Genomic DNA, 12,685 nt, shown 5'->3' on the forward strand with positions numbered 1-12,685 from the left:
ACAAGATCTAGCAGATTCTATATTATAGGATCAGAGAGCTTGTAATCTGATATTACAGAGGTCAAAAGAGGTTGGATAAAAACCAAGAATGAGCTGTCTAGCAAAACTGAGTATAATAGTTCAGGGGGAAAATGCTCATTCAGTGAGATAGAGGACTTTCATTCTTGAGGAAAAGACCAGAACTGAACAGAAAATTTGACTTTTAAACACAAGAATCAAGAAAAGCATGAAAAGGCAAACAGGGAAGAGAAACCATAAGGCACTTACTAAAGTTGAACTGTTTACATTCCTATATGGAAAGATCACATTTGTAACTTTTGAGACATTTTCAGTATTAGGGTAGTTGGAGGGATTATATACATATAGACAGATGGCACAGCATGAGTTGAATTTGAAAGGATCATATCTAAAAAAACAAAATTATAGGGCAAGATGGGAATATTTTAAGACAAGGAGAAAGGGAAAAATAGAATGGGTTAAACTATCTTTCACATAAAAAGGCAAGAGAAAGCTTTTTTTAATGGAAAGGAAGAGGGGGCAGGTGAGAGGGAAAAAGTGAACTTTATTCTCATCAGATTTGGCTTAAGGAGAGAATAACATGTATACTCAATTTAGTAGGAAAATCTATCTTGTATCACAGGAAAGTAGGGGGGAAGAGAATAAGCAGGGTGCATGATGATAGAAGGGAGGGAAAATGAGAGGAGGGGTAAGTAGAAGTAAATACTTTTGAGGAGGGGCAGGGCCAAAAGATAGTATAGAATAAATAGGGGCAGGGTAGCATAGAGGGAAAATATAGTTTTTCTTTCCCAACAATACTGTTATGGAAGTGTTTTTTTGATGACACATATATAACCTATATCAAATTGCTCACCTTCTCAATGGAGGTTAGTGGGGGGAAGGAAGGGAGAGAGGTTGGAACTCAAAATTTTGAAAACAAATGCTAAAAATTGGTTTTACATGCAACTGGGAAATAAGACATACAGGCAATGGGGTATAGAACTCTCTTTCCCTACAAGAAAATAGAAGGAACATGATAAGTGAAAGAAGGGGTGCAATAGAAGGGAAAACAAATTGGAGTGGGCAGAGGGGAGAGATGAGAAGAAAATTTGGAACTCAAAATCTTGTGGAAGTGAATGTTAAATACTAAAAATCAATTAATTAACTTAAAAAAGTAACAATGAAACAAAATCTAAAGAATGAGAAATACAGAATGAAAAAAATATGAAATATCTCATTCAGAAAAATAATAGACCTGGAAGATAGATTGAGGAGAGATAATTTAAGACTCATTGAACTATCTGAAAACCTTGATTTAAAAAAGAAATAGGACTTTCACTATCTTTCAAGAAATCATATAGCAAGATCCAAGACAATACTAAAGGAGTCATGATGGGGAAATGATGTTCAAGTCCAGAGGAAGAACTATGGAGTCTGAATGCTGATCAAAGCTTGCTACTCTCTTCTGTTTTTTTTTTTTCCTCATGGTTTTGCCTTGTGTTCTTAATCTTCTTTCACAACATGACTAATGTGAAAATATGTTTTATATGATTGTGCATGTATAGCTTATATCAAACTGCATGCCATCTTGGGAATTGGCCAGGAAGGAGAAGAAAAAGTTTAGAACTAAAAATCTTATAATAGTATATTTGAAAACTAAAAATAAATAGAATTTAAAATTAAATAAATAGACAAGTATTAAAAAGGAAGAGATTATATAAGAAAATTGCCCTGATATTTTAGAATCGTAAGGTAAAATAAAAATTGAAAGAATACACCAATAATCTCCAGAAAGAGACCTCCACAACTGAAATTCCCCAGAACATTTTAGTCAATTTTCAGAGGTCCCACATCAAGGAGAAAATATTTCAATTAGCCAGAAATAAAGAATTCAAATATCATAGAGCTGCAGTCAAGACAACACAAGATTTATCAGCTTCTGCCTTAAAGAATGCAAGGCTTGAAATATGATACTTCAGATGGCACAGGAGCTAGCATTGCAACCAAGAATCAACTACCCAGCAAAAATGCACAGGTTAGGGGGGCAGGGATGAATATGCAATGAAACAGATAACTTCTAAGTATTTCATATGAAAAGACAAGAGCTGAATAGAAAAACTTCCTCAAATATGAGATTCAACAGAAGCATAAAAAGGTAAACAAAAAAGAGAAATCATAAGGCATTCAATGAGGTTAAACTGTTTACACACCTATGTGGGAAGATGATACATTTAAATCCTAATTACTTTATCATTATCACAGGTGTAAGACAGCATATATAGACAGAGAACAAAATGAATGAGTTGAATATCATAGGAAAATATCTTAAAAATAAATTAAGAAGTGAGAAAGAGGAATGCACTAGGAGAAGGAGAAAGGGTGAAGTAGAATGGAATACATTAACTCACGTAAATGAAGTGTTAAAGAGCTTTTACAGTGAAGGGGAAGATGAACAGGGAAGATCTGAATCTTACTCTCAACAGAATTGGCTCAAAGAGGGAATAATAAACACACTTAGTTGTGAATAAAAAGAAAATTACCTTATAAGAAAGGAGGAGGGGAAGTGATAAGAAAAGAGGGGAGGCTGAGAAAAGGGAGAGTGGATTTGGGGAGGTGCTGGAATTCAATCATTTTTGAAGATGGACAGGATGAAGCAAGAGGGTAGGATAAATGGGGGAGGGGAAATGAACCCAAAGAAATACATAGTCATCATAACTGTGGAAAAACACAACCTGTTTCTCTGATAAAGGTCTCATTTTTTGAATATAGACAATTGAGTCAAATTTACTAAAAATAAATAACAGCCAATCCTTAATTGATAGTCAAAGTATATGAACAGGCTGTTTCCAGAAGATGAAATAAAATTTATCTGTAGTCATTTGAAAAATACTCTAAATCACTACTGATTAGAGAAGTCAAAATTCAACCAATTCTGAGGTACTATCTGTGGCTAATATTATGGAAAAGGAAAATGAAAAATGAAGAGAATGTGGGAAAATTGAAATTGCTGGTGGAGTTATGAACTGATTCAACCATTATGGAGAGCAGTTTGGAACTGTGTCCAAAGATCTTTAAAACCATGCATACTCTGACTCAAAATTACTGATACTAGGTCTGTATTCCAATAAGATTTTGAAAAAGGAAGAAAGAGTTATATGTACATAAATATTTATAGCAACTCTTTTAGTGGTGATGAATAATTGGAACTTCAAAGGATTCTTATCAATTGATTAAAGGCTAAACAACTGCGATGGAATACTATTGTACTATAAGAAATGACAAGTAAGATGCTCTCAGAAAATCCTAGAAACTTTTATGAACTGATTCAAAGAGAAATGAACAGAACCAGGGGAACATTGTACATAGTGACTGAAATACTGGATGATGATCAGCTATGAAAGACGGCTATTCTCAGCTATACAGAGATTTAAGATAATTCCAAAGGACTGATGATGAAAAAGGTTTTCTGTCTCCAGAGAAGAAACTGATGGATTCGGAATGCAAATTGAAACATAATTTAATTTTACTTCCTTTATTTTTCTTGTTTCTTTTTTGTATTTTGGTCTATATTTTCTTTTACAAAAAGAATAGTATCAAAATATGCTTTGCATAGCTGAGCATGTATATCCTATATCAGATTGTTTGCCTTCTTAATGAGGGTAGGATAAAAGCTAGGCAAATATTTTTTTTTAAACAAGAAGTTTATTTAAACAGCAAGATGTTTGATTTAAAGGGAAAACTATCTAGGGTCAATTTCTTTATAGTGATTTATCGCTACTGAGACACAGAGATTGTCCTACATGTAACAGCTACTTACAAAAAAAGTTATAAAATGATCCTTGGTCTTACAATGATAAAAGAACAACAATGAAATTATCCAATCAAACAAGGTATGCAAGGATTTTTTGTAGGTTTTTTGTTGTTGTTGCTATTATTAAACAGTGAGAGCAAAATAAGTTAATGGAATATAAAGATAAAAGTTGAATGCGCATGCCACTAATGGAGAAAAGGGATATTTTCACAGAACCAGTTTTTTTTCTCTTCCCCATCTCCACTTGATGTTGATCAAAACATACCATCGGCCATTTAGTTAAAAAAAAAAAAATACGCATTATGCCTGTGCACATACACCAGTTACTTTACGTACAATAAAGGAATGGGGGAAGGGAATCAAAGACGAGAGAAAACTATACTGCAGTAGTCAGGATGTGGATGAACCAAATCTTGTTTTTTTAATTGTTAATGTTTTCCTTGGGACACAGCTCTCGAGTACAGTTATAGATCTTCTTTTTAGTAAGCGCCTCCTGTCTGCTGCTGCAATACATCAATTGTGTCTTCATCCTCCATTTCCAACTGTGTAGGTGTGTCTGTTTTATTGCCCATCAAATCGGAATCCGATCTGCCTCATTGACAAACACTGTTGTTCACAATAGGCTTTCATTAGTTTACTAAGTGGTGTGTGCCTTTTAATCTTAAATTGCACCACCAAACCATCTTGCCCTGCGAAGGGCAAGCTTAATGTGGTTGTTGTTTTCAGTCTTGACTCCTTCCTTCGGCTTCTTGTAGGCCATGGCAAGTCCGGGGGTGTCCTCAGCTGCCTCTTTACAAAAGAGGCACCAGGACGGTCTGCAACAAGGGAACGGGGAGAGAAGGAGGAGGAGGAGGAGGAGGAGGAGGAGGAGGAGGAGGAGGAGGAGGAGGAAGAGGAGGAGGAGGAGGAGGAGGAGGAGGAGGAGGAGGAGGAGGAGGAGGAGGAGGAGGAGGAGGAGGAGGAAGAGGATGGTGGTGATGGTGAGGAAGAGGAGAAGGAGAAAAAGGAGGAGGAGAACCCAAGCAAAGAATTTGTGACTCAGTTTTTTAAATGAATGTTAAAATTGCTTTTGCATGTTTGGGGAGAGTAAAGTATTAAACATTAAACAAACATTAAACATTTTAACATGATAATGACGTTACTCATAAAATCACAGGAAAGCTAGAAGTAGGAAATTTAAAGACATGAATGTTGAGAACTGATTGTGCAAAATCACCACAAAGTTGAATGTGAAAAGGATGAAAGTAAAAGAAAGTGGGTAGAATGGGTTAGTAAAAAAATAATAATTCAGCAAAATATTGTTTACTAGAGACCAACTTAGAGATGCATAAAGAATTAAAATAAAAGACTGGAGCAGGGTCTATTCTGTTTCAACTAAAGTAAAAAGGCATGGGTAACAATCATTGTCTAAGAAGCAACAAAAGCAAAAATAGACCTAAGGAAAAGAGATAATCAGGAAAACTACATTTTGCTAACTGGTACCATAGAAAATGAAGTAATATAAAAAAATAATAAATTTCTCTGATAAAGGCTTTTTTTCTCAACTGTATTTGACTGAATTAAATTTATTAGAATAAGAAACAGTATTAAATTGATAAATGAGTGGAATCAGAAAATTGAACAACATCATGGACAGGGATAATAAGGCTGAGTTTGAAATCAGAATACTTGGCCTCAAATCCCAGCTGTAACAATGGATAATGAGAACACCATTAACTTCTCTGGACCCAGTTTCACTGTCTGTAAAGTGAGGACTTTGGACTAAATTAGTATGGATGTAATACAGCAAAGGACTTGGGAGGACTTCGAATCCAACCTCTTCATTTTCAAGATGAGGAAACTGAGGTAGGTAGAGGTTCATTGACTTCTTTTGTGAACCTGGATCCGTTCTAAAAATACTGAAAAAATACAAACAGATTAACAAGTGTACAAAAACAGTTTTTAAATTTTCTCAGGTGTTTTTTGATACAGTTTGTGTCTGATCAACTCAAAAATCCTCTGAATTTAGTCTGTTCCTAATTAGATCATTGTCAAACAGGGTTTTGATATTCCTTTAATAATTTTATGGATACGAGTTATTCCAAGTACGATTCTAGTTCATATTATTGCTTTAAACAATCATCTATTTCCTTGTAGTTCTGAAAACAAGAATGTCATGTACCTTTAGCACAAGAGCATATCTGTACTTGTGAACAAACGGAGCATTATCACTATTCATGAGACGGGAAACAATTATTCTTTTTAAAATTGTGATTTGTTTTTGGTTTAGAATATTCAGTTCCACAAGTTCCTCTCCTCATTCCAATTCATTTTATGGGACAGTTCACCCCATTTATATTCACAGGTATGATTACTGTATGTATCTTTCTCTCCATCTTGTTCCCCTTTCCCCTGTTTATCCTTTTCTCTCTCCTTTCACCTTTTCCCTCCTCACTAGAGCTTTGCTTTTAACCACTGCCTCCCTCAATCTGCCCCCTCTTTTATCACCCTCCTCATCTTTCCCCCTTTTCCTTTATTGCTTCTTACCTCCCTTTGATCACTCCATTTCAATTCCCTGTTCCCCTCCAACTGCCTATAGGAATAGGTCAATTTCTATACTTAACTGAGTATTCCCTCTTTGAGCCAAATTTGATGAGAGTAAAGTTCAAACAATGCTCATTACTCTCTCTTCTTTCCCTGCACTATAATATGTCTTTGTGTCTCTTCATGTGATGTCATTTAACATTTTCTGCCTTCTCCTTTTCGCTCCTCCCATTACAATCTTTTCTTCAGTGCTTAATTCAGTTTTTCACCATCACATCAAAATTAACTTAAACCCACTTGCCCTATGTATTTCCCTTCTACAGAATGTAATAATGATATATATCCTCAAGAGTTGTGAGTATCATAGGGGTAGAGTCAAAATGGTGGAGTAACAGCACAGACTTTCTAGAGTGCTTTCCCCAAACCCAGTCAAATACCTGTAAATATGACTCAACAAATTCTGGAGCTGCAGAACCCACAGAGTGATAGAGGGAAGCAAATCTGCCCAGGATAGTCTGAAAGGTCACTGGGAAGTGTCTATTGCACCATACTGGAAGCTAAGCTCAGTGGAGTGTGAGCTGCACTGGCACAGAGGGGACATGAGCAGGCTTTGGGGAGACTGAATTTCTCACACCTTGGCAGTTTCCAGACTTTGTTACCCCAAAATGCTCAGAATAAATTGGAAAATCAATGGAAAAAAATCTGTGAGACTTGTGTGAGACAGTAGAGTGGACTGGCTCCAGCTCCCAGGTGGCAGAGGGAGGAGGTGGCAGAGGAACCCAAAGCAGCCACAGCAGCAGCAGGGATAGTTGCAGCCACTGTTTCTGGAGCTGAGTGTGGGAGGGATAATAGAAGGGAGGGCAAATGGGAGGAGGGGGTAATTACAAGTAAACACTTATGAAGAGGGTTAGGGCCAAAAGAGAGAATAGAATAAATGGGGGGGAAGGATAGGATGGAGGGAAATATAGTTACTTTTTTCACAACATGGCTTTGAATAACTGCGTATGTATAAAATATATAAAATTGCTTACCTTCTCAGTGGGGATGGGTGGGCAGGGAAGAAGGGAGAGAAGTTAGAACTCAAAGTTTTAAAAAACAAACGTTAAAAATTGTTTTTACATGCAACTGGGAAATAAAATATGCATGTAATGAGATATAGAAATCTATCTTGCCCTATAAGAAAATAGAGGAGATGGGGCTAAGGGATGGAAGGGATGTGATAAAAAGGGAGGGCAGATGGGGGAAGGGGTAATAGAAATGCATGCTGTCTTGAGGTGGGCAGAGGGGAGATATAAGGAGAAAATTTAGAACTCAAAATCTTGTGGAAATGAATGTTGAAAACTAAAAAATAAATAAATAAATTTATTAAATATTGAATACATTTATATTAATATATTAATATTTAAATTTAACAAACAAATTTAATAAAATAAAACTATTTGAATAACATAGTAAGAGCTGAATAAAAACATTTTAAAATATAAAAGAAAGAGTTCTGAGTATCAGCTTTCTACATAGAGATGTAAACAGTTTGTCCTTATTGAATAACATTTTTTTTCCTTTTCCTGCTTACCTTTTTATGCCTCTCTTGAGAATGGTATTTAAAGATCAAATTTTCTGTTGAGCTCTGGTCTTTTCATCAGGAAAGTCTGGAATTCCCCTATTTCAATGAAGGCCTATCTCCTCCCATGTTAGATTATGCTCAGTTTCACTGGGAAGTTGATCCTTGGTTGTAATCTAAGCTCCTTTGTTTAATGAATATCGTTTTCCAAGTCCTCTGACCTTTTAATGTAGAAGTATCAAGGTCCTGACTGTGTTTCAACGATGTTTTAATTGTTTCTTGTTAGACCTCAGAACAGTTTTCCTTGATGACTTCTTTAAGATGCTCTCCAGGCTCTTTTTTTCATCATAGTTTTCAGGTAGACCAATAATTCATAAATTATCTCTCTTGGATCTATTTTCCAGATTAACTGTTTTTCCAATGAGATATTTTACATTTTCTTTTTTCCATTCTTTTGACTTTGTCTTGTTCTTAATGTCTCATAGAATCATTGGCTTCTATTTGCCCAATTTTAATTTTTGAACAAGTTGTTTTCTTTAGTTAGTTTGTGTACCCCCTTTTCCATTTGGCCAATTCTACTTTTTAATGAGTTATTTTCTTCAGTTTAATTTTTTTCCATTTTTTTCTGTTGCATTTTTTAATAGAATTGTTCAGTTGTTCTTCTAGTTCTCATACTTGACTTTTAAAATGCTTCTTGTGCTCTTCCAAGAAGGTTCTTTGGGCTGGAAACCAGTTCCTATTCTCTTGTAAGGTTTCAAATGTGCATATAGTGATCATGTTGTCCTCCACTGAATTTGAGTTTTGATCTTCCCTGTCACCAAGATATTTCTCTATGGTCATTGCTTTTCTTTGATTTTTCTTGCTTATATTGTTTGCATTTTTTCTGGCTTTTAAATTTGATCTCTGTTTCTGGAGTCCAGGGTACACTGTCCCAGACTTCTTGTTCTGTGTGCTAGATTTCTCATCACTGTTCTTTTTTTTTTCTTTTGCTTGCTTGTTTTGTTTTATTTTGTTTTTGTGCTGGGATCTCAGGTTCTGGCACCTGGATGTTTTAGTGGCGTGGTAATTTACATGGTGCTAAGTTTGAACTTATGGTGGTGACTGCTGTGTGCCTGGTGTTGGTGTTTGTCTGCTCCTGCTCAGTATCTCCTATAGGTCCACTGAGGTGGGGCTTGCTCCTGGCTTACTGCCACCCGTATTGTACTGGTCCCCTTCAGCCACAGCAAGAATGACCTTTCCCATTAATCTCCCTATCCTCCTGTGCTAAATGATTGCTTTTCTGCTGACTCCACTATTCCAATAATTTGCCTGAGGCAATTTTCTCTGAGTTTTTCAAGGTCAATAAGGGAGACTGAGTGTGACTTACTGCTTACTCTCCCATCTTGGCTCCCAGAATTTTTAGGAAACCATTATTCTTAATGTGACAAGTTCAGAATTTAGAATCAAAAGCATGTGGAGGCAAATTCCACTCATTGCTTCTTTTTGTACAGAGGACCAGTTTAGTATTTTTCCATATGGAAATAAAATTTTGTTGTATTTGGAAAAATATATTTAAAAAAAAAACCCTCAGTGTATTCATTAACTTAGAGTATTACAAAAAACTGGTCAAATTTAGGTCACAGGCAGACCCTTGCCTGAGATATTCAATTCGAACTCCCTTTGCCTCAGTTTCTAAAAAAGGAAGTTACCATTGCCAAGGTTCAACAAATAATGCAATCCTCAGCTACAGAGGTGAAATCTAAAGGTTATGACATGAAATTCTACTGTGTACTTTGAGAATGATTTTGTCTTATTCAAAAACATCTTTGACAGCCACTGTTGGCAACATGGGCCTGCAGAATTTTTAAAACTGCTTGTAGTTTGGAAGGCATGTGCTTCTGAGATTTTGAGTTAAAGTACTTCACATAAAGCACTTAGTTGTAGGTATTAAAGGAGGGCAGCAGTTGATGGTACCACTGAAATCGTTCTCTTCTAAACCAAGTACTAGTAGAGTGAGCTCAAGAAATCTGACACAGCAATGCTGATCCATATTCCCCAGACACACACACACACACACACACACACACACACACACAACACACACACACACACACACACACATTCCCTTATATTTTTAGGCACTTTCGGACACAACACCAAAACTTGGTCAACTTGACTTTATTTTGCTGTTGTCTATATGCTAATTCCTTCCTCTCTCTTTGAGAGAGCTTTTTCCAAGCATAGTTATCTCTTTCCATTTGGCTTTTATTAGTTGTTTTTATCACCACAGGGTTGAAAAGAACCTAAGGAGGTCTAAAGATAGAGAATAAAACCCCTGCATTGCCTGAATTCTCTCATTTTCTTTGCTTCAGCAGCATTTGTACTACTAAAAAAACGAAAAAAGCAAAACCAAAAAAAAAAAAAATGACAATTGGAGCCCAAGGCTTCTAGAGAGTTAGACTCAATATTCTTAATAAAATAAATGACGATTTCTAATTTAGACAGTTATTTTAGTTTTCCTAGAGCCTTTTGGTACAATTACACAGTGAGGTCGTACAAGTATTATTAGAATCTTACAAATGAGAGGAAACTGAGGCTCGAGGATACTGGCTAGTCATTATTAGATCTGACAATCTTACCTCCGTATTCTTATTCTCAAGTCTGGCATTTTTTTTTTACTTTTTTTCCCCATTAAACTATCAGGAATGCTTCTGTGATAGGGTACTGATCAAGGAGTATGCATTAATGGGAGCATTTGCAGTCAACCTATGAGGATACTTGAACCTATTTTTTTTAAGTGAGTTATAATGCACAATGAATGGCTCAACTCTCAATTGTAGAACATTCTAAGATGTTCCGTGAGTATATTCTGTTGTCACATTTTATTTGGCTCCTGAGACAGAAATGAGTGCACCTAAAAAAGGCATCAATGGATCAAATTTATTTCCTTACTTCCTGTCATCAATGAAAAATAAGATTTCTCTAAATATAGATTATTGATATTATTTTTTAAAAAGATAAATACATGATCAATGAAGATGAAATTATAACATTAGGAGCTATTTTGATCAATTATCTGCCAATAAAGATGACAATCTAGGTGAAATTGATAGAAAAAAACATATATTTCCAAGATTAGCAAATAAGGAAATAAAATATTTAACCTTATCTCAATAAAAGAAACAAGGCATGCCATAGATGAACTCCCTAAGAAAAAAAAGTATCCCAAAGAACAGATGGATTTGCAAGTGAATTCTACCAAACATTTAAAGAACAGCTGATTTTAATACTATATAAACTTTTTGGAAAAAAAGATGAAGGAATCTTACTAAATTCCTTGTATATGGCAAATATGATCTTGATACTTCAACCACAGGGAGCAAAACAAAGAAAATTTTAGACTAATTTCCCAAATGAATATTGATATAAAAACTTAGATAGAATACTGAAAGACTACAGTAATATATCACAAATACCATACACTTTGACCAGGTGGGGTTTATATAAAAAATTTCAGGACTATTTCAATATTAATAAATCAACAAACATGATTTTTCATGCCAATAATAAAAATCATAGAATTATATCAATAGATGCATAAAAAGCTTTTGACAGAATACAACATTCATTCCTATTAAAAAAATGAAACACTAGAGAGAATAGAAATAATTGGACATTTTCTTACAATGGAAAGCAACTTCTATCTAAAACCAAGGGCAGGCATTCTCTGTACTGGGAATCAAAATGGGTATGTTATTTAGACAAAACAGGTGATATTATAAGCAAATTGGAGAGCCTGGAAAAATTTACTGCTCAAATCTACCGATAAGGGAAGAGTTTGTGATTAAATAAGACACAGACAGGATCATGAGAGGTGAAATGAATAATTTTGGTTACATGAAATTAAAAGGTTTTACACAAAGGAAAGCAGAATTCAGTCAATTTTAGAAAGCAAATGAGACTAGTGAAAAAATACAACAAATTTATCTCTTCAAGGTCTAGTTTCTCAATCATATAGGGAACTGAGCCAAGTTTATAAAAATAAGAACAGTTCCTCAATTGATAATTCCAGAACCTGGGCTCTCATTGACCAGTTTACTGACATACTTCTTATCAAGATCTCTTACTCTAATACAAAAACAAAACAAAACACACAAACAAAAAACAGTGTTGAACCTCTACAACCTAAAATAATTAGTGCCAATATCTGCCCCAAATTCAAGTCAATGGAATCATGGTAGAGTAAAAATAAAATGTATGCACTTGCATGGATATTAAATTCCTCTTCCCCAGGATCTATACTTCATTGTTATAGAAGAACTGTCAGCCTGTCTTGTTAGAATGTACTAGCTGGCAGAAGAGTCAAATTAATTAATTAATTAAGTTTTGGTAAGTTCTGGAATTTTTGATCCTGCTGACAATTGTGGAAATCAGAAGGCAGAAAAATAAACTTTGAACAACCCCTTTTCTCTCTCCCAGGAGTCAAAGTGGTAGGGTCCATGCCAAATTGAATGAGAAAGAAAAGAGAAAGAAGAAGAGGAAATTTATCCAATTTGTATAGGGCAGAGCAAAATATTTTCTTTATAAAAAACAATAGGAAAACTTAGAAGATCAAATTATCCTATTTTTTATTTTATTTTTTCTCAATTACATGTAAACAAAACTTTGTAACATTTATGTTTTTAAGTTCCAAATTCTCCCCTTTCCTTTCCTATCTCTCTGAGAAGGTAAGCAGTTTGATACAGGCTGTATATGTGCACTTATGTAAAACATAAAACATTTGTATTCATCCTTAAATTATCTGATCATTCAAA

The sequence above is a fragment of the Notamacropus eugenii genome, chromosome 5, assembly GCF_028372415.1.
Source record: "Notamacropus eugenii isolate mMacEug1 chromosome 5, mMacEug1.pri_v2, whole genome shotgun sequence".
Lineage (NCBI taxonomy): Eukaryota > Metazoa > Chordata > Mammalia > Diprotodontia > Macropodidae > Notamacropus > Notamacropus eugenii.